Genomic DNA, 23,508 nt, shown 5'->3' with positions numbered 1-23,508 from the left:
TGCGCCCCAAACGACAGTCTCACAAGTAAAAAGGATGCCTGGGAGGGAAGAAGACAAACAAAAAGCTCAAAGAGGAAGAATAAGAGCAGAAAGACAAGGTGGAGGAAGTCGAAGACAAAGTTTAGTATCATCATTTCTTCAATCGAAGCACATTTTGGCTCGCAGCATCACCTGTCAATAGTGACGCAATGACGAGATCCAGTCTGGGCTTCACTGACATTTTAGGAAAGTTTCCCAGCCATGCCACTGTCATTTTGACACAAACTGCTCCGTGGCCATAATGTGCCTTGAAAAGAAAAGATGCAAAAAAAAAACACTGGTTGTGTTATAATTATGCCAGACACATGTTTTTGCTCTTTCCCCTCAATGACTGCTCTTATGATGACCTTAACTCATTCACTGCCATTCAAGAATTTATTCAGGAATTGAAAATATGACATTGAGTGCCATTCCGGAATTTTTCTGTTTTTTTTTTTTCATGCTTGCGTGCCAATAAAGCGCTGGCCATGTCCTCTGGCAATGTGGATTTTCACAAAGGGGCAGCATTTCCCTTTTTTCCATGTTAGCACTTTGTTCTAGCTTCAGCTGTTGTTAAAGCGCTGTGTAAACCGATATGTATGTATTGTATTTTGTACAGCCGACCCCATTTCAATCTCAGATAACTCCAGACCCATATAACTGAAGAATTAACTCTTTTTTTCTGATGAAATTAGAAAATCTATGGTTCCTAATGCTGGATTGAATGTTTATGTAGTGCTAAAACGCAGTATTCTTTTGATTCTGCAATTTGAGTGAAAATGACAAAAACCCTGGCACTGGAGTGAACGCATTTTTGCACATTGTCTGGCAGTGAATGAGCAAAGAACAAAATGAAAACCCCCAAAAATTATGCCATTTTAAAATAGTAAGAAGTAAAATGTCAGCTACACAGAAGCTACTCTACGTAAACCACACTGTGCTTGCTTTCTATATACCAAAATATACTTTAGATTATACGCCAAATAATGCCAAAAATTCACTGAAAAATGTCGTCATCTATATGAGGTGTAAAGTGGACCGTTTGTGAAGTTGAGGATAGAGCGAGAAAATCCCAAACGTTTTCAAGATGTTGTAGTTGATCTAAAGAATGGCTGAAACAAAAACATGTTTTTCTTTGTGTGGAATGAAGAGATTGCAGTCAATCAGACTTTGATGAAAAATCAAGCAACGAGAACAAATGAGAGGAAGAAAAGAATAATAAAACAACGCCCGCCCCACCCCCAAAAAAGCACAAAATCACGTCAGTCATCCAGAATACTTTCAAAGCCCAACATGCTGTTGTTCTCTGCGGTTACAAAGGAGGCAGGCAGAGGCAGAACAAGTATGTTTCAGAAGGTGCACTTGGGACAAAAATGCACAAAACCTGAGTCTTCAAGGATTCTTGTTTTTTTTTTTCCAGTGAGAGAGTTTCGCAGGTCAAAGAAGCAAAACAACATCACAAGCGAGCACAGTCATCCACACTCTGATTGCTTCCCTTGTGTCGCTCCTGGCCGCTTCCTATCAAAGAGCTCCTTTCACGAGAACACTTTGCTTCGGAAACCTGTGGGGAGGAGGGTGGGCACAAGTGGCGAGGGATGCAACATAAAAAGTGGGCACCACACAGGAAGTCCAAACAGAAGCGTTAAGGTCGAAAATGCATTTGTGGATGCGGAGAAAAATCGGCAAAGCGATCATTCATACATGTGACCGTTGACTGTTTGTTATGATGCACCCCTCCCGCTTGAGATCCAAAACATGAGATGAGTACTATTCATAAACCAACATTTTTACAACACAGGGCTATTTTTTTACTGAATAAAATCCACATAGCAAAAAAAAAAAAAAACATTTTTTCCCCCTGGTCGAAACAAATTAGTGGCATTTCAATTCATTTCAATGAGGAAAAGTGTTTTGATGGTCAAATTGAGTCAGCTAAGAATTGAGCATGTCGTATAACTCATTTTCTGCCATTCACGAATTTATTCGGGAATTGAACAGTCTGACATGGAGCGCCATTCCCCAGCTCACGAAAGAGACACTGATGCTGCTAGCGTGACTTCCAATTGTTGCTAAAAATTGTTATCGGTTTGATATTGTAGTTCTGGACTGTCCAAACTACAGTACTGTGGAATGGTATTAGCCCAAAAACCTTTGCACAGTATTGTGTGTTCCCTTTGCCTGCTGAGTAAATTAATATGCTGTTTCTGCCTCCATGCTTTTTGCTGACTTGCATTCGAAGACACACAACATCCAGGTAAAAAGGGTGCCGAAACAGTCAAGGGCATGACTTCTACACTTCTGCGCGCGCGCACACAAACACACAAACACACACACACACACACACACACACACGCACACGCACACACACAAACACAAACACACAGCTGTGTAGTCTGTATCCATGTGTCCATTACGTGTGACATTTCCCTTGTTTACATTTTCTATGTACCTCTGTAGCTTTGTAACTTTGGGAAAGGAGACATAAAGACATCCATCCCCACCTCGGCCGTTTCACCAAAGATGCAATTTACAGTTCAATTTGGATGAAGGGAAAGAACTTTGTTCACCTGACAGCCCTTGAATGCTTTCTACGACTGCAGGCAGCTGCCAGGGAGATAACATTGTCAGTGTGTTTATTTAGTTCTGCTGCCCTCCTGGTGATTTTTGTGTTCTTATGTAGGTCATTACTTGGCGCTACTTGCCTCGAGGCTTCAGTCAACTACCCAAAGGAGGAGTAAGCTTTAGGACCTGGCGGAGGAATGGTAGTTTCAAAAACCGCTGGGATTTTACCATGTTCAATGGAAGTGGCTGCTGGAGAGATAGCAGTTTGCTGCTCACAAATTTCCCCAGTCAGAGTAAGTGACTGAGTGAGCGTTGGTGTGTGAAGTCACACAAAACCAGTGCGCCATCAGTGTGTTCTCACTCTCTCTGGCACAATTCTCAAAATAATGGACACCCATGCTTACTTGAAGCTGTTTTGGTGAAAAGTATGACAGTAAACACAACAGAAGTGAGCGTTAAAGATTTAAACATCCAAAAATGTGAATTTTTGTAACAAACGTCCAATAGCTTCATACTAACATGGAATACGAAATGCTCACAACAATTAGCAAAAACAAAAAATGGCTACTTGAAGACATGGAAGAGGAACAGTTAGGTTTATTGCGAATTAGTTGAAACTAGACATTGGCCAGTTGTTGGTTTCAAGGTGTTCCATTTGTTTAAAAAGTCAGGATTTGAAAACGGTTTAACGTTAGAATCAACAAGAAGACCTATTTTTCTTTTTAGGTGTCAGTTCAGGCAAAGTGACAGGAACCGCAGTCAATAACGCTGTGTTGAAACAAACATTTGCGTTTGGGTTGGGGTGCCTTCAATCGGTGAAATTAAAACTACCAATTTGCTACGAGGCCAAATAACTAGCTAATTGAGTAAGTAGCATAAATTAATACAACCAACTTGCTACAAGGCCAAGTAACTAGATTCTGGGCTAATTCGCATAAATTAATACTACCAACTTGCTACAAGGCCTAATAACTAGCTAACTGGTTAATTAGCATACATTTATACTACCAACTTCCTCCAAGGCCAAATAACTAGCTAACGGTCTAATTCGCATAAAATAATACCACCAACATGCTACAAGGCCATATAACTAGCTAAAAGGCTAATTAGCATAGCTAACATGAGCCACGATCATGGTGTACCACATTTTGGGTTTTAGCTACCAAAAGGAAGGAGGTCGTTGTGAAAAATGGCAAATAACAGCCAAGTTGTGCCTCTTTCATTTGACTTGGACTCCGATGCGTGTCGTCATGTCGTGTCGTTGCAATGTAAGCTGATTAGCGCAGTACGCTTCAAGTGCAAACTTTTGTAATATGCATGACTTAGTCTAGTTTAAAGTGACTTTGTGTCGAGGTTTGCCTTCATGTCGTCTTTTCCCCTCAACTGAGCGGCAGGAAGTCGCTGATCCAGGTACGGCCATAAATGCGGCGCATTGAACATCCGCGTGTTATTCATGCGCGCGTCGTTGCCATCTGCCTCGCCGGCGGCGTCTGTTGGCTTGCCCGCTCTCTCAATTTTTCTCCCCTCGCCATTGTCCAAATGACGGCGCGACCTTTCTACCTGGGCCAGCGCTACAGTGTCGGTCACAGCCGGAGCCCCAAACTCATCTCCTCGCTAAATGCACCACATGGCGCCTCTCTCTTCCTTAACTCGCGCCCCCCTCCATTTTCCTCCCCCGCCGTGAGGAAAGGTCACACTTCCGCTTGCATGTGATTCATGATTTGCAGCAGTTATTGTTCGTACGCCTCTCAACACAATTATCAGTGCTCTCTTATTAGTGCGGTAATGTATGTATGAATTCTCCTTTGCACCCAACGTAGCCTACTTTACTACTTTGCACTTGAACTCGCTGGATTTAACTCATTTTGAGGCTGTTGGGTTTTTATAGCTCTCGGGCTTTTGTGGCACCATTGTTCATTCCTTTACTGGCAAGACAACACTGATGCTCTCCGTTCATTAGTATTTCATCAACCGCTATATGTTTTGGGAGCAGTGCCCCAGTGGTTGGAATCGCCAACACTTATATGTGGAGTTTACGTGATTTAAATCAGGGGTGTCCAAACTTTTTGGAAAAGTGGCCAGAGGGGCCAACAATGGCGGACTGTCTTTACATTTAACAGCGATTAATGTCAATACATTTGAGCTGGCCATTACGTGTTTTACATGTTCTTTTTTATTTTAATTTCAGCTATCTTAATCATGTGTTTTGGTTCATTTGAAACATGCATATCAAAATTGAATTGACATTAAAATTTGAAATTTAATATTCAGTTGAACAGGAGATTTTGTTGTTTGTCGCCATTTTCGATTTTTTTTTTTGAAAATCGCCCTTTGAGAATATTGGGGAGCTCATTCAGTCAATTACTCATCTACGAATGTGTTTTTCATAATTGAGCCTCTAGATGGCAGCACTTAGCACAAACAGAAAACAGCGCTACTGCCCAAATATTAATTCTACATGCGGCCAGATTGTTGATTTTATGACAGGCTGCGGGCCAGATGACAATTGACCACGGGGCGCATTTGTCCCCACTTGCCAAAAACACATATACAGTAAAGTCTCGTTATATCGATATTCAAGGGAGTCCGAAAAAATATCGATATAACCGGGACTATCGATATATCCGACCCTGTTTGCATGTAATTTTCTCCGTGCGTGCATAGAAATAGTATCGATATAACCGGGACTATCGATATATCTGATATCGATATAACGAGACTTTACTGTAGTTCATTGAGGACTTTACATTGTTCCTTGGTGTGAATTTGTGTGTGAATTGTAAATGGGGCTGCTGATTAGCTAACATCCTGTCCAATCGATTGTGATAGCTCAGCTGTGATCTTAATAAGGGCAAACACAAAAATAAATTGGATTGGTGGAGACTCTGTGTCATTATGTCACAAATATAAGTTTGGGCTCGGGAGTCATCAATACAGACTTTTTAAAAATATTTCATCACTTGATGTAATATACTGCAGAATACATATTTGCATTTGCTGGACAGAAAAATCAATATAATACCACATATTGAATTCACGCTGAATTTAGATTTCCGTTTGTTTCCAACCTTAATCATTTAAAATTCCTTTCATATGTTTTTTAGTCTAAAATAGTCACATTTGGGAGTCACTAATCCATTACATGACAACATTTCTTGGCAAAATAAGCTTAAAATTGGAAAATGATGGTTCATCAAAGTCTAAAAGTAGGATAACTGAGAGATACATAATGTTGTGTTTCCATGGAGACCATTACATGGTAAAGAAAAACACCAAGTGTGTTCCAGTGATATTTGTACACCACTGATTGCCTCGTGAAGTGACACGTTAGTTTCACTCTTTTATTCTGTTCTCGGCGAGTGACCCAAGGAGGTCCGTGTTCGACTCCCTTCGTACGGCATTCTGTCACAAACTCAGCTGGAGTCTGGCAAATGACATGCCCCCCACTACCCTCCTCAACTCAGTGTGTCACAGCCAGCAAATACAAACCACAAAGGAATACTTTGCAACCGAAGCAATCTGTGAGGAACAGACATCTTCTCCATCGTTTGAGATGAAGAATGACATACATCTAACCGTAGCTTGTCTGCTCTTTGTGCTTGCAAAACTTGTATGGTTGGTTGGAAACTGTATACCTTCAGCGGTGGCTCAAAATGGTTGTTTTATTGTCATGAAAAATGTCTCAGATATTTCAGTCTTTCTCCACAAGTGCTTTCATACTAAAAACTGTTGTCTTTTCTCACCTGTGAAACTGAGACAAAGGTGATGAATGCACCACCTCTCAGCCTTTGTTGATGTTTAGAGTCACAAAACACCTGCGTTATTAATTATAATAATATTCACTTTTCATGCCAAGCGGGAACAAGGTTTAGAAAATGTAGCAGCTTTTAGTGGCTAAACGCTGAACTGAATCAGTTCCCGTATACTCGTTGATAAAATTGTGCGAATGGGCCTACAGTGTGTCTTTAGTCCAGCACTTGTGTGGTCACTCTGACATTCAAAATGCATGTTTACCCAGTGGCAGTCCGTGGATTTCATTGCTAGGCCTTCAGTAGTGCTACGTCTGAATCCAGAATGAAAAAAGTGTGATTTAATGATGTCCGTTGTTTCTTGAAAAGACCATCTAGAAAATGGCTTCAACATTAAATCTCCAACCAAATCAATTTATTCTCCTCCTTTAGCCATTGTGGATTGACAAAACTGGTATTAAATCAGCAAAATATATTTTCTTATCTAGCTCGCTACCGATAGGTTCATGGATGTTGTCAAAGAGGACATGAAGGTAGCTGGTGTGAGAGAAGAGGATGCACAAAACCAGAAAAGATGGAGGACATTGATTCGCTGTGACGACCCCTGAAGGGAAAAGCCGAAAGGAAAAGAAGAAGAAGCTCGCTGCCGATAAAGTGTGCTAGCTCTGGCCATTATGCTCTTTGTCACTAGCGGCTTGTGATCAGAGCATATTTCGCAAACTATGATTGGCTAGTGACGAGCTAATCATCGTTTGTGAAAACTCTGATGTTGACCAGCGCCTTTAAGAAGGCCTCGGTACCCCTTTTGGGTTGCCAACTCGAAACCTGATTAGTTAGAGCAACAGTTTGATCGACACATACATTTGATGCGACAGGGCCCACAGAGCTGATTGTCAAGGCGTCCAAATAGATTTGTGACCCTGGTAACAAATGATGGCTGAAATGTGATTGTTTAAAAATCTGAAAACACAAGTCTGGAAGTAGTGCAACAGTGGATAAGTAATGAAAGGAAGCTGAAAGACAATTTGGAATTATTTAATAAGAATTCCTGGACAAAATATAATTAACATCAGTCCGTGATTCTGATATGTTTTTGGCCAGCAGGGAAGGCTTTGCAGGCCCTAGCGGTCCTCCACTGTGTTTACCACACATAAGTTCACCCAAAGGCAAGTGACAAGCAATCCAATCTTATAAAAACTTTGCTTGACAATCAGCTTCTGAATATATTTGCCACCTAACTCCTACTGCAAATGAGCTCCTAGCTAGATACAGGCTGAAGTTAGCTTTTTTATTTTGCTAACATCAAATCATTAGTGCGCGTGTGTGTTTGAGTTATTAAATCATTCCATTAATGATTTTTGTCCATTTTGTCATCAGTGTTAGACTGACTGAAACAAGAAAGAGGGCAATGAATAAAAATTAAATCTAGCAAAAAGCACATGCTAATGTTTTTACCTTGTAACGTTACAATGGTGACTGTTCGCCCCTGCGAATTTCGTTGGGCACTGCCCCATTTGCCCCTTCAACTGTGACGGGAATTTACAACGGGAGATGTGATAGACACGCCGCGGGCCGTCCTGGCGCTTCATTATGATATCAAACAGTCTTGTGGGAGGAGAGACAACACTGAGTGTAACAACATCATTAATGTAAGAGTCATTAATCGTGTGACGCAGAATCGGAGAATAATGAGAACACACCGTGATGAGTCTTTTTGTATGCGAAATTTATTATTAATGCTTGAAAACAATTATGGAAAGCGCATTTACACTGAAATCAGGTTTGTTTGTTTTTTATATGTGAAGCATACAATATGAAAGTGTGTGTGTGTGTGTGTGTGTGTGTGTGTGTGTGTGTGTGTGTGTGTGTGTGTGTGTGTGTGTGTGTGTGTGTGTGTGTGTGTGTGTGCGCGCGTGTGTGTGTGTGTGTGTGTGTGTGTGTGTGTGTGTGTGTGTGTGTGTGTGTGTGTGTGTGTGTGTGTGTGTGTGTGTGTGTGTGTGTGTGTGTGTGTGTGTGTGTGTGTGTGTGTGTGTGTGTGTGTGTGTGTGTGTGTATTAGTGCATGGTTGCGTGTGCGCATGTGGAAACTGCACAGTAACCGCTGACCTTGTCCCGCTTCCTTTCCTCCAGATGAGTGTCCTCTCGGACCACCTGACGGTGCGATTGAGGCCAAAAGCACATGCCCCTGACGAAGGTGAGAGTTAGAGCGCCCCCCTCTATTCTCCCCAAAGAGCAGCGGTAAACTCCCGCCCGCCCTCCGTGAGAACAGCATGGCACTTCATTTAAATTCTGCAAGGAGACGTCTCATAAATCACCAGCATTCTGACTAATGGCTTTTCCGTTGAGGAAAAACTTGCGCCTCTCTGACCTGAGATGAGGGTACACGCTACAAAAAGTGTTTGCCATTTAAAAACAGTGTTGATGTTTTTTTTTGCTTTGTTTTTGTGCTGTGTGCAATTGTGCATCTTGACCACAAAATGCTCCCATCATGAGCACTCATAATTATGTGCATCACAATATGACACACTAAATAACTTTTGTTTGCCTACCAAATAATCTTCTATGGTTGATCCAGATATATTAATTATTTGATTTTAAAATACATTAAAAAATGTATTTAAATTACCCACTTAATGTTTTTTTTATTGGATTGGATTGGATTAGCCTTTACTAGTCTCACAGTGGAGAAATTTACATTTCACAGCAGCAAAGTGATGAAAGTAAGAGGAAAGGAAAGGAAGAAGTAGAAAAACAAAATATAGGAACTGCTGTAAAGGCAACCATTCTTGCGGTTCCATCTTGAAGTCAAAACAACAACAACAAAAAACAAGAAACGTCATCGTGGACTATGCACATCTGCTACAAGCTAAATGTTGCAAGCAAACATGAAGCTGTAGCATCCATTGATGGAAAATGTCTGTCTCACATCTCCTGTCCCACGTAAATCCACTTCAATTCCAAGCCGCGCCAGTTCCATATACGCATCGGCGCTCTGCACTGACACTCATTTCTTTTCATTGCGAGCTACTCAAGCCATGTATTGATCCATCCCCACACTGTCAAACAGCACCGACCTTTCCTTTGAACAAAATGGGGCTGTGAAAATTCTGCCCGTTACAGGTGCAAAAAATGGTGTAGTGTTTATTTTTATTAGATTAATCCAGGCTGGATTATATGAGACTGCGATACATTTTTTTTTTCACTGATCAATTTGCCCGTGGTTTTCAATGTTTCAATGTTATCTTAAAGCCACAGTATTAGATTTTATGTTTTAAATTCTGTTGAATTTGATTCGATTAGTTTGGTGTATTTTACTACTTTCACATAGGAGATTGCATCGTAAATGCATGAAACAATGAACTGATGTAATGATCTCTTTGGGTTTTTTTCACTCTCAGAAAGAGAAGACAAGCAATTGGTTGCTGTGGAGAGTCCAGAAGAGGTCCTCAGCAATGTAGACCACCTGGTATCTGAGGATCATGTCCGCCATTGTACTCAGGTGTGTCTTTATTCTGTCACTAAGATGTTTTTTTTTGATCAGTGAATATATATACAGTAGTATATTATAGATAACGTAAATGTACTGAGATCACTATCCTGTGGGGCGCCAGGGTTTAAAATGGTGCGTGATAAACCGAGAAAGCAAGACCATTTATTCCATCTGTAATTATTTTGATTTGAAAATAGTTGCACAACTTTCAACACACCGATTGTAACTCCTTGGCCTAAATTGGTGTTGTTGTGTACATAACCGCATTCGTCGTGATTTTGTGGACACGTCCTGTCCAGATGGGAGCAGACAAGCCGAGGTTGTGGTCAGCCTTGCGCGACTTGTTTGCATTGTGATGAGCCACAGCACCTCGGGAGCTGAGTTCGCAACCCCGTATAATCTCCGCCCTCACGCCTGTCACTTCCTATGCGGCGGCGTGTTAGACGTGCACGCTACACAACTAAATAAATCAGATTTGTGATCGCTCCCGTGCGCACACACACACTTATTTGTTAATGACACTGTGTCTGTGTCTATGGTGTGAATACATTTCATGGCCTTCTGCCAACAGGAATATGTCTATCATTTCCATCCGAGCGAGTGGGTCGTTTTTAAGAGAAATGTGGTCAGATATTGGAACACTGCGCACACAAATGCATAGTTTCTTTGGGAAGGAATCAGTAAATGGTAGGCGGCTTTGAATGGTATTCATGATGCATACATTGTTTCTTTTTGGTTTTTAAGATCATTTTAAACTAAAAATGGCTGTAATGTGCATGCCGTGCCAGTAGGTATCAATGTCACTTTTTATTCATCTATTTTCAAATACTGTAGACGTGTTTTCAGGATCCAAAAGCACCAATGGTGTATAACTGACCAGACTGTGGGCTTGGTTAATGAGTGTATGGTTTGGATAGTTGTTTTTTGAGTATGTTAGTAAACTGTGTAGTCGGATATATGTTTAGATTTTACAGAAGTGTTGGTTCAAGGTGCCAAATTTATAATTAGTTTTGATACTTGACTTTCATTCACCACCATGCATGTTAAATTTTAGCAATCATAAATCGGGAGATTTTCGTACTCGCGACTCTGTGGTGTGTGTTAAGAAGTAATTATCACACAAAAATGTGTTCATTGTTTTTTTATACATTCAATTAGTTTGAAATTGTATTTTGTTTTTTACATTTTCTTTTGTTTCACCTTACATATGAACTGTCTATATTGGGTCAATAGTTGCTTTATAAAGTGAGTATTGTGAGTATTGTGGTCAAAGCCGACAGTCTCCTGACCAAATCGTGAGACTTAACATGTGTGGACCACCATTGAGTCAAAAATGTCCAATCATCACATGTTCATGTGCAAGGATGTAGGTTGTTAGTAACAAACATATGGTTAAACCAACTGCGTTTTTTTTTCTTGGACGTAGAACATGAACAGATGTGTGACTATAATTTCATTGTTAGAGATTTTCCTGCTGATCGTCTGTATTATTTCAGCTTTTAACTCATTCACTGCCATTCACAAATGTATTTGGGAATTGAAAATATGACGTAGCGCGCCATTGCGAATTAATTTGGGTGCTGATAAAACTCTGGCCAGACCTCTGGAAATGTTTTTTCCCTTCCAAAAGGGGGCAACATTTTCCTTTTTTCCATGTTGGCGCTTTGTTCTCGTTTCAGCTGTCGTTAAAGCGCTATATAAACCAAGATGTATATATTGCATTGTATTTTGGACAGATGCCACCCATTTCAAGCTCAGATAACTCCATACCCATATAATTTAGGAATTGACTATTTTTTTCTGCTGAAGAAGAGAGTCTAAGGTAAATGAGTTAATAATAATAATAATAATAATAATAATAATAATAATAATAATAATAATAATAATAATAATAATAATAATAATAATAACTACCAGAAAGAATTTAGTTTGCTGACGAAGTTTTTTGGATAAGAAGCGAAACGTCCGACACCTTCAAAGAAGTACAGATGACGACTGAAGAAACATTTTCATCAATAATAATAATGATAATAATAACAATAATAATAATAATAATAATAATAGTAATGATGATAATAATAATAATAATAATAATAATAATCAGAATCAGAATCAGAAAACCTTTATTCGTCCCATAATGGGGAAATTTGCATATAATAATAATAATAATAATAATAATAATAATATACATTTTATTCCTAAGCACCTTTCATAACTCTCAAGTACACTTGAAATGTCATTCATTTTGTTATTTCTTAGGCAAAATAGAATTCATTTTATGTTTTGTCCTGTGTTCCCTTACTGTACTGAATGTAAACTGAATCTTAAAAGCACAATACAGAGGTATGTTAGACCCCTAGACTAACCCCAGGGTAGATTTCTTCGTTCCAGTGTACTGGCTTTAGTGCATCCATATCTTCAAGTGAGTTTAAAAAAAGTTGCACCAGACTCACGGGTAGTCCCACCGCGATGTAACACCCACCTGTTGCCCCGAGATAGGAGAATTCTCCATTCACTCGAAGAGATGCAGCCCACCCAGGCTCAGCACCGTGACACCTTTGACACAGTGTGAGCACAAACTCAAAGGTGCGATCCTGACTCCTGTGATGGGTCAAGTTTTATTTTAAACCTTCCTTTTTGTCTGAACGCCCCCACCACTCACCCCCCTCCTCCCTGTTTTGTGTGTTTTTCTCTTCATCCCCTGTAATCCAATCTCATTAGCCTCATGAATGGAAGTCTCTGTGTGTGAATCCATTAAGAAGGCCTCCTTCTCTCTGCGCAACCACTCTCTTTTTCTCCATATCTCTCTAACCCTGTGGGATTAATCACCCACAGAGAGATGAAATCGACTCATTTAATCGCTAAGAGATGTGACAAAAGTGCTGCGAGTAGAAAGACGATGTGCTGGGAAACTATTGGCCAATTGATATTCACTGGAGAACGAGAGAGCGTATTTAGTTTCAGTAAACCGTGTTGGAACGCTTGCCTAATGAGGAAAATGGTTACCTCCAGAATGTTTCATCTGATCCACATATTCCATACAGAATGATATCAAATGAATAACTAGTTTTAACATCTGAAGTCAAGAATAATGACTGTTATTGTAATTTACATTGGAAAATTTAAAATTTTGGTTCTGACTTTCGCAAGCATCATGGAATTGACATGCTTAATTTGCTTTCGCGAGCTGAATAAAATGATGTGGTGGGCCAGATTTGGCCCCCGGGCCTTGACTTTGACACCGGTCCCTTAATTCAATGAGTCACTAGTTATTTGTTGTTATTTATTTATTTATTTTCATTTACTGTAGTTAGGTTTGAGATTTATTGTTTTATAATGTGGCTTAGCTTAACTCATTCACTGCCAGATGTGCAACAATGAACAATGCAACACTTAAATTCCATGCCCTTCAAAATATGGAGTTTTAGCACTATGTACATAAACATTCAATACAACATTAGAAACCTTAGATGCTCTTCCTTCATCAGGAAAAAAGAGTTAATTACTAAATTATATGGGTCTGGAGTTATATGAGCTTGAAATGAGGGCGGCTGTCCAAAATACAATACATACATATTGGTTTATATAGCGCTTTCGCAACAGCTGAACCTGGAACAAAGTGCTAACATGGAAAAAAAGGAAATTCTGCCCCCTTGTGGAAGGGAAAACATTACCAGAAGCCATGGCTAACGCTTTATCGCAGGGGTGTCCAAAGTCAGTCCTCGAGGGCCGCCGTCCTGCCAGTTTTCCAGCTCTCCCAGGAGCAACGCACCTGATTCAAATCATCAGGACCATTTTGATGCTGCTTCAGAGCTGGCTGATAAGCTGATCATTTGAATCAGGTGTGTTGCTACTGGGAGAGCTGGAAAACAGGCAGGACAGCGGCCCTCGAGGACCGACTTTGGACACCCCTGCTTTATCGGCACCCAAGCACGAAAAAAACAAAACCCGAACAAATTCGGGAATGGCGCTCCATCATATTTTCAATTCCCAAATAAATTTGTGAATTGCAGAGAATGAGTTCATAATTATTAGCTAGCCTGCACTTGACCATCATTCTCCCCATACAATAACCATTGATGTGGCTCTTGACAAGCAGAGAAGCTGCTGGTGGTCACTTTGAAAGCTCATATTACTTCCTCCACTATCTCCTATAATTGGCCATAAAAGTCACCTCAAGATGACAAGTCTAGATTTCTGTTAGCTTGACATGCCAGCTACCCCTCACCTTATTCCTGCTACTGTAAAAAAAAAAAACTTTTGAGATGTTAGTGCCCCCAATCGCCATACCTGTTTAAGTTAGACTAAAAAGTTTAGACCTGCAGCAGGGAGGTGCAGAGGGGATCGTTATGAAATATTAATAAACCGTCTGGAGAGTACAGTACATCATGAGCGGGGGCCAAAGCGGTGTGGAAGCTGAATACACGATGGGCCAAAGTGGGCCAGGGGCTATGTGGCGTTCGCTGAGCATTCATTAACCTTTCGCGGCTGCTGCGCATACCTGCGCTCGCGTAGTACCATCACTCTTTATTCAAAAGATGGCCGCCACCGGTTTCAGCGTTATCTTGAAATTCAGTTCAATTCCCCAGAGCAGCATTGATATTGAAATTGTCACGGAGCACGACGTGGATGCCAGGGAAAGGGTGGTAAAAGGTCAGCGTTTGGATCGGGGTATGAAACCCTGAACTTCAGCCCTCCAACCTGACTTCATTTAAATTGTAAATGTTTCGGCAGTCGGCAGCAGGGCGCTTCGGAGTGCAATGGGGGAATCACGTGAGGGGACAAAGTACTGCTTCCAGAGCAACCTTTTCTCTCGAGAATTTAGATGCAGTTTTGTCCCCATTTTTTTTTTTGTTTTTGTCATGACTAAAAAGTAGGCTGAATGATATAATTCAGATTTTTTTTCCTTCTCATTTTTGTAACTGCAATTTATGTGCGATGTCTTGAATGGTTTATAAATGTAGACAACGTATCCTATTTTCCGGTGTATAAGGCGCACCCGAGTAGAAGGCGCACTCCCAATGTATGGTGGATTTTCAAACCTTTTTCCTTCTATAAGGCGCACCTGACCATAAAGCACACCTTCAATGAATGAAAACAGTTTTTCAAATATAATGTATAAAAGTTTTCCAAATATAAGGCACACCTCATTACAAGGCGCTACAGTAGAAGCTGGGGTTACGCACCAATTGTTCTGCAGGGGAAAATGTAGTCAGTGGCTCCTGACAGTAGTTGCGAGAATTGTTGTGGCTCAATACTACTTCACAAATAAAGCGCATCAGCATATTAGCAGTGTTTGAAATAACGTCTGCCCGGAGGCCCGGGGCGTACAACTTTTACGTCGGGCGTACAACTTTCAAAACGTCTCGTCCTGGGTGGCCAACAACTTCTTCAAGAAAAAAAACACATTTTTTTTGCCCTGTTTCGTGCTTCGGACTATACCGTGACTGTAAAGTGTACTTGAGAGTTTTGAAAGGCGCTTAGAAAGAGGAGTCCACGTGGCTTTTAGCAGACCACCCAACACAAACATTGCATTGTGCACCATGACAACAAACAACAACTGGAGCCAAATCTTCAGTAAGGGATATTTACCATAAATCAAGCAAGGGAGCATTTGTGGTCGGTACTTCCTTAATTTAAAAAAAATCGTTTATACTTCACAACAATGTTTTTTTTTTTGCGATTAGTCGTCTTTATTGTTTTTCAAGTTGTGAAAAATGGGGCAGGCAAATTTATTGCTAGGCAGCAACTTTTCAGAGTTGTCTGCCCTGGTGTCCGCTAACATTTTGTCATGAGTTTCAGACAGTGATATAAGGCGCAGGTTCATCTATTTAAGGAAAATCAAGGCTTTTGGGTGCGCTGGAAATTACTGTATTTGCATTTTTATGTTGTATTGTAGAAACCGTATTTACTCGAGTAAAACGTGCACACGTGTGTAATGCATACCCCTAATTTACATAGATACAATTAAAATTGTTGCGCGTTATACTCAAATACGTTATGTGAATCATATTGAGTTATCTTCTACGTGAACTAAGATGTAAAAATGACGACGTCTTGCCTTAGGTCATAGGTGTCAAAGTCAAGGCCCAGGGGCCAAATCTGGCCCACACATCATTTTATTCAGCCCGTGAAAGCCAATCAAGGATGTCAAGTGCCATGATACTTGCTATATTCCGAATCCAAATTGTAAATCATCGTATTCAAACTACAATAGGAGTCATTATTCTTGACTTTATATTTGAAAACTAGTTATTCATTAATTTGTTGTTAATTCATTCGAAACCATAACTACAATGTGACCTACAGCAAAAAAAATATGTTTGACACCCCTGCCTTAGCTTGATGAAGCAATTTTCAATTAAATTTTCGTGGCTTGACTCTATCTTTAGATTGAATTATCAACCAAATAAATAGACATTGAGTTTATAGGAAGAAATAATAATTGTCTGATAGAGGGTGTCAAAAAGTAGCTTCCACCCTGGCCTTTGAGTCTGAAGACTTGTATTTGCAGTGGATATTTAGCACGCAAGTTCCCATGTGGGCAAGATTACAGGTTTCTGTGTGGGAGCGGGGGGGAAAGAAGGGAGAGGGGTGAAATCTGTCAGGCAAGCGCAAAGGCTTGACGGCTTGACACACTTTTATTTTGTGCTGTCGGTGGCCCCTAATCACAGAGCGACCGCGCCGAAATGTGTTTGTGTCACAGTGACACGTTGTGCGAGCCGCGTCATTTTGTTGTTCTGAGACTTGTTACTCTGGCTTCTCATAGGCTGATGAGAATGATAATAACTTGCATCTCGCTAACAATGATAATGAGGCATTTCTCTGAAGGATATTAAGATGGTATCATCATCCACAGGGCGCCAGCAGATGAGCCTGTGACGAGCGGTGTGTGTCTAATTACGGGGTGGCGGCGATCCCGACGGCTCGTCTGTTTGAAGAACATGGCAACTGTACAGCTTCTTCTCATTTATTTCGGTAAGTCAACATCATTTGTTTCAAATAAAGTCAAACTGTCAGAGGAACACATGACAGAGAAAGGACAAAGGGCGTCATCCAGAACATTGTCAACACAAAGTTTGACAGCCGCAAAGAAAATCAGTCCCAAAAATAGAAAAGAAGATTGATTGATTTATCTCACAAATGACTCACAACTTTAATATAACATTTTGGAGAACATACTTTGTGAAGTAAGAAAATGTCATAGGTGTAAGGATTGCTAAACATTAGCAGCTGCGCTTGCGCCCAATGTATGTCATTCGTTTGGATTGTCACTTGAATTGTTGTAAGATGGTGAGGCCCTTCAAGCCTGGCTTCCCAAAAATAAAAGCATCTGGAAATGATTCCAAAACCTTCAAAAATACAAGATGAGTTAATGCATAACCTCAGCAACGGTAGCTGACTAAATGTGAAATTTTTTTGGGATTAACTTAAAATAATAAAACACTCGGTATAACTCCAACCTACAAGGATTGTCATGAGCTGGTTGGCGACCAACGGGTGGCGCTGTCGGCCCCGCCTGTACCTGCACAGGTGCTGGTCATCCCGATCAGTGGCAGACTGCAACGTTCTGATAGGCGACCAACGGGTAGCGCTGTCGGCGATGCCTGCAGCCGCGCAGATGTTGGTCGTTCCAATCAGTGGCAGTCAAAAGGACTCCCGGCACAACCATTCGGTGTCGGGTCATTGCATTGTGCAGTGCATTGTGTATGTATTCTATGCTGTCCAGGTGTTTTCTGCACCCTGTCAAGTTTGTTTCATCTTGGCAGACTTTTACTCTAGGTTTTCTTTGATACTTTGTATTTTTCTGATCAGATGATTTTGATGTTTTGGATTTTTCTTCCTGTTTACTTTATTTTAATACAATTTCTCAAATACAATCTGCTGCTCACTCCTGCCTGCTTTTTTGGGATCAACAACCGCCATCACCACCTTGCAAACCGTGACAAGGATATGGTGAAAATTGTTAAAACTGTCACTGTCTTCGTAATGAAAAGTTTTCATCGGCATTATGATTTACACCCTAAAACCTGGTTATAAAAAAATAACATACATTCACTAATTGTGGTTTATACGCCCTTTTCTTGGCAGCATTGGGGCGGCCGCTACTGCTGCCCCACCAAGTAGAGAAAGCACAGGAACAGGCGCTAATTTATTACATATTATTGTCAAAACATATTTCCCATTTCTTATATTATTTATTTATTTATTTATCTGTGTATTTATTTATTTACTTACACATATGTTTATTAATTTGTTTATTTATCCGTTTGTTTATTTATCTGTGTATTTATGTATTATTTTTTTTTTATATCTATTGATGTATGTTTATTTATTTAATAATTACTTTATTTCTTTATTTATTTAATAATTACCTTATTTATTTATTTATTGCTGTGTGCACATTACTTAGCCTTTCCTTGGCACTGCGAGTCAGAGAATAAGTGGCATGCATGTTCAGGAAATGAGTAGAATAAAAAAATATAAGGCACATATTATAGCCTCCGCTCTAGTGCACTATTTAAAAAAATATGAATCATTTGTGTACATTTGAAGTTAACTGCGGCGACAAAACTTCAACTGCAACAGTGGATAAATTCAGAGGGGCATGTCGGTTTTCAGTTCACAAACTCACTTTTTGAAAATGTAAATAAGCCAGTTAGTCGTTCTAATCCTCCGCCTCTGTAAAATGGAATTTTTTTCCACCTTAATTGTTGTAACTGTAGATGACTGTGAAGAATAAAAGAAAAATACCAAGAAAAATAAGGCGCTTTGATAGCAGCTTCTTTTTCGCCGCCTATATCGTAGTAAGGTTGAGATTCATGGCCTGATCCGCAACAAGCCAGCAGAGAGTGATTAAGATCCGTTGGCCTCTCTTTTGATGAGCTCCCCCCGTGTCTATTATTTATGGTTTTTTATTTACATAGCTGCCGATACACTTTTGCAACAACACAAAACACCGTTTGCCCCGCTGCAGATTGATGTCATCTCGCGACAGCGACGCGCTAAAAGCGACCGCTTTGTTTTCAATGCAAATTCTATTCAGAATTTAAAATAAAGTCAACCTTGCTTTTCGAACTTCTTGGTTCACGTCCAATTCGGTTTTCAACCAAGAATTTCAGGTTTTTTATGCCTCGGTATACGACCGAAATTCAGTTCTCAACCAGACCTAATACACCTGAATGCACCACTCGACTACCCTCCGCTTCCTTATACTGTAGGTCACTTCCCTATGTGTCACTTCCTTATATGTCACCTTGTGTCATGCCTTCCTCATTTTGACCATTTGTATTTTTGATTATTTTTTTTTAACGAAGAAGCAGACCTGGATGGCTGAGATCCTGCAAATCGGATTTTATTCTCGTGTAGCGTTCCATTGTGAGCAGGCATGTTTGTATTGTTCAATCAAGATTTAAGAAAAAGCAGACATGTCCGATTAAGATCTACGCAAATCGGACTTATCATCGTGTAGCGTTACATTGGGTGCAAACGTTTTAAAAGGTGCCTTGTTTGGTGAGAACTTTGTAATATCGGCAAGATTTTGGAAAAAAGATCCGAGCATTGGTCCTGAAGAGTGTGATTTTAAAGCAAGCAGAGGATAGTTTGAAAAGTTAGTGTGCCCTGTGATTGGCTTGCAACCGTTCCAGGATGTCCCCCGCCGACTGCCCAAAAACAGCTGGGATGAGCCCAACACGCCCCGTTACAGACACAGAGAGAGAGAGAGAGAGAGATGTTTTTATGTTCCAAATTTATTGTTGATGTAAAATTGGTGAGAATAAAACATATTACAGTTTGTTTTTATAGTACTTTACAAATCACCTGCTCTTTTATTACGTGTCTGTACAGTTTGTGCGGTAAAATAGTTTTAAAACTGCTTTTTTTTTAAATTGTTTTCTAGACGTGGAACGAATTACATTTTTTACATTACATTGATTACAATGGGAGATGTTTCAGTTTTTGAACAAAACGGTTTTCAAACAGATTTCTGGAACGGATTATGGTCGAAAAGCGAGGTATTACTGTATTCTCTCCTTTGCCTTTTTTATTTTTATTTTCACAAGGTGCTTTGTCAGCCCCGCGTTGACGACGCCCATCCCATCAGCTACAATTAGGCGCTCCGGCAGCACTACATGCACGATGTCCCGGCTCATTATTGTTTCAGTCACTCACAGGATATGAATGCAGAACGCGATTTGTGTTATTAGCATGCCGGGCCATGCGGTAGCAGCACGATGTGACACCTCGTTACACCCTCACTACCCCCTTAGGTCGCTCCGGTTAGAAACACCCACGCAGGGAGGCTATTAGTGAGGAGGTGAACCTGACTTCAAATTTTAATCCAGCCACTTAAATCTTTTTTTGAAGCACTTTTTTTGCATTGTTGTACTTTTTAGACAAGGATATTATATTGCACATGAGAACAGCCTTCGTACATAATCAGGATAGATTGGCATTTTGTTCATGATGACGAATTAATGCAGGTGTTGTCATTTTAGTGGAATTTTACCGGTTTCAGAGCAGTTATGAGATGCAAAAATGAACTCAGGTACAGGCCGAAATCGTTGGACAATTCAGCCCCCAAATCCAGTTGGACTTAGCAAAATGAGATTTTCTGAGAGACCATTGGATTGGATTGGATTGGATTGGATATGCCTTTATTAGTCTCACAGTGGAGAAATTTACATTACAGGCATGATTTAAAGTGAAGAAAAATTGTGCGGAAGTACAAACTTGTAGAATTTTGGTGCGGATCTTGACGAAAATGCACATCATGGACTAGGGATCATTTCTGAATTGAATTGAATGCCATTGAGCAAATTCAGACATCCAGGAAGTGTGTCGACGTCAATCGATTATAGTTTTTGCTCTTTGTAAAAGTATTGTTGTTTTTCTGTATGCTTGCATGGTTGATATGAATAACAACAGCTCGGTGGTCTTCCGTGCTCGCATCTACATCCTTCCTAACCTTATACATGATGAATCAAACGGGCATTTATTCATACGAGGATGCGAGATGAAGGAAGGGAAAGCGCAGGGGTTGTTTTGGCTTCCCGGCTCGTCTCTGGAAGCACCTGAGAGTATCAGAAGCGAAATGAGGCCGGGGCTTTGGGGAGATATTTTCATGGCCCCTCCAAAAGGAATGCCAGAGGAGGGCAACTGGCACAGCTTCCCGCGCGACACGACGGGACGCGGCGACTACGGGGCCGCCATCTGGTGTCTGTCATTGAGGCGATGCTGTATAATGCAACCCTTGCCTCTCTTTCGGACTTTTTGCATGCCCGTTCTAAGCGGGAACGCTGTACCTCATCCAATCGGAAGGTGGACAAGGCACTGCGATGGGATTATGTACTGCGAGCTGCTAATAATGGTGAGGAGTCTCCTGGGCTCACACTCTCGAAGCAGCAGCGCAATAAAGCCAGCCGCGAGCCAGTGCGTGGCTATTTAATGGAAAGGGAAGCTCGTGAGGCTCCGTGTTATATTTGCGGACAGTCTCTCTCTTTGCGCACACACATACTCAACACACTGAACGCTGTTCTCGTCAGCCGACCACCACCTTTCTGAGGAGACTTGACATCTATTGCTTCATGTAGCGTGACCGACTGCAGACGGCACACCGGAGGCAAATGATTTTGTGAAGTTAAAGAGCAGAATATCAACCGTAATTGTTTTATTTTGGCGGGAACTATTCTTAGAGCAACATTTGGTTGTTATTCACCATCCATCCATCCATCCATCAGTCCATTTTCTGATTCGCTTTTTCCTTTGCGGATCGCACAAGAGCCTATGGATGGATGGATGGAAGATGGGTCGGCCACGAGAGATGTTTTTATGTTCCAACGTTAATGTTGATGTTAAAATCGGTAAGAATAAAATATATAATATAGAATACGGCTTAAGAAACTTTTTCATCGATGGACCTCTCCTTTATGACTGAGAGCTTACACAGACGTATAATACATAATATTACAATTTGTTTTTATCGTACTTTAAATTTGACCTGCTTTTGTATGTGTGTGTACAGTTTATGCTGTAAAATAGTTAAAAAGTGCTTTTAAAAAGTTGTTTTCTAGACTTGGAACATTTTTTTACATTGGTTATAATAGGAGGTGTTGTTTCAGTTTTCAAACAGGTTTCTTGAACGGATTATGGTCGAAAACCGAGGTATTATTGTATTCCCTCCTTTGCCTTTTTTTTTTAATTTTTGCTACGTGCGTTGTCAGCCCAGCGTTGACGACGCCCATCCCATCAACTACAATTCGGAGCTCTGGCAGAATTACATGCAAAATGTTGTTTTATCCTTTGCGGAGCTGATGGATGGATGTATGGATGAATGGATGGATGGTGATCCTCAGGTGTGGTGACTTAACTATTTTGCTTTTGTTTTGGCTCTGAATGTGGAGATGCAAATCAAATCAATCAAAAGTGATCGTTTTTAGTGTTTTAAAGAGTTTTTCCAAAAAAAGAAAGAAAAGAACTACATCCATTTAATTGGCAGCACTCGTGACAGAGCGGTCGGTCCAGCACAGAAGAGAAAGGACAGACCATTTATGAAAAAAAAATTGAAAATAAATATGACAACAAAATAATTGAAACATTAATTCACAGGTATAATGATGGTGCAAAGTGTGTTGAATAATTTGTGTCACCCAAACCTGGCATTTCCACAGGATTGTTCAAATATATTGCCTCTTCATTCCTCTCATTTTTTTCCAAATGTTGCATTCAGCGCTGCAGCCCTAGGCTTTTACGATACTCTCCCATCTGCCCAGACCAGGAGTCAGGACGACAATGCCACAACAAGGCCACTCTTGTGTTGCCTTGTTCTATTTATTTCTTGATAATGAGAAACCAGCAGAGGGACCAGGTTGCCGCTCGCTGCCAAACATTCACACCCGTGAAAAAAGTTTCCCTCACCCATATGGCTTAGCGATGTGGGGCTTGACTCCGCCGCCGGGGCGCTCACGAGGTCACCATGATTCATTCGGTTTTCAGGAAAGTTTTCTGGAAAATTTGATTAGTGCCATCATAATTCGCAGGCTACTTTGTCCGCACACATGAATCCCAGATTTGGCCATGTCAATCTGTATGTGTGTCTGTGTTCACAGAGGAGTGCCGTGAGACTGATTGCACACTCTTGGAAGGTTTGAGGGGGGCACAGATTGAGGATGGCACGCATGCAAATGTTTAATTTAGCGCCACGCCACAAGTCGAGCTTCGGGGCCAAAGTCGAGCAGGCAGCAGGTTGGCTCAAGGCGGGCTCACATGTAATCCCCCCCCCCCGGCGTCACAAACATGGACGCCTGTGCTCCTGCAGAGTCGTCTGATGTTGTGGCGCTTGCGATTCGGCGCTCACCTGCTCCCTCCTGTGTGTCGTGGCGGATTAAACGGGAACACGAGGGAAGGTTCAACTGTAACCATTAAGCTTTTTTTCTCCAAGAAAAAACATAACAGGGTTTTTTTTAAACCCATTCACTGCCAGACGTGCAAAAATGTGTCCACTCCAGTGCCAGGGTTTTTTTTTTCATTGTCACTTAAATTCCAGGACCCACAGAATATTGAGTTTTTGGACTATATAAGCATTAAGTGAGAGTTAAGAAACCTTAGACTCTCTTCTTTCATAAGAAAAAAAAGTTGCTTCCGAAATTATGGGCCTGGAGTTATATGATCTTGAAATGAGAACGGCAATCCA

The 23,508-nt window shown here is 40.8% G+C and overlaps 1 long non-coding RNA gene across 1 annotated transcript in view; it reads left to right on the top strand.

Moving 5' to 3' along the window:
* The window catches only part of LOC148885524 (uncharacterized), a 148,936-nt gene that overhangs the window by 107,666 nt on the left and 17,762 nt on the right, over positions 1-23,508 (top strand). The window contains exons 4-6 of the long non-coding RNA XR_016118087.1: positions 8,459-8,522; positions 9,727-9,827; positions 16,678-16,796. This is a non-coding gene — a long non-coding RNA (uncharacterized LOC148885524). The remainder of the gene's footprint in view (positions 1-8,458; positions 8,523-9,726; positions 9,828-16,677; positions 16,797-23,508) is intronic.

Source organism: Hippocampus bargibanti, linkage group LG17 (assembly GCF_051943395.1).
Source record: "Hippocampus bargibanti isolate YZ-2025 linkage group LG17, ASM5194339v1, whole genome shotgun sequence".
NCBI lineage: Eukaryota > Metazoa > Chordata > Actinopteri > Syngnathiformes > Syngnathidae > Hippocampus > Hippocampus bargibanti.
Note: the sequence above shows the minus strand (reverse complement) of the source record. Positions and strands in the feature narration are given on the sequence as shown.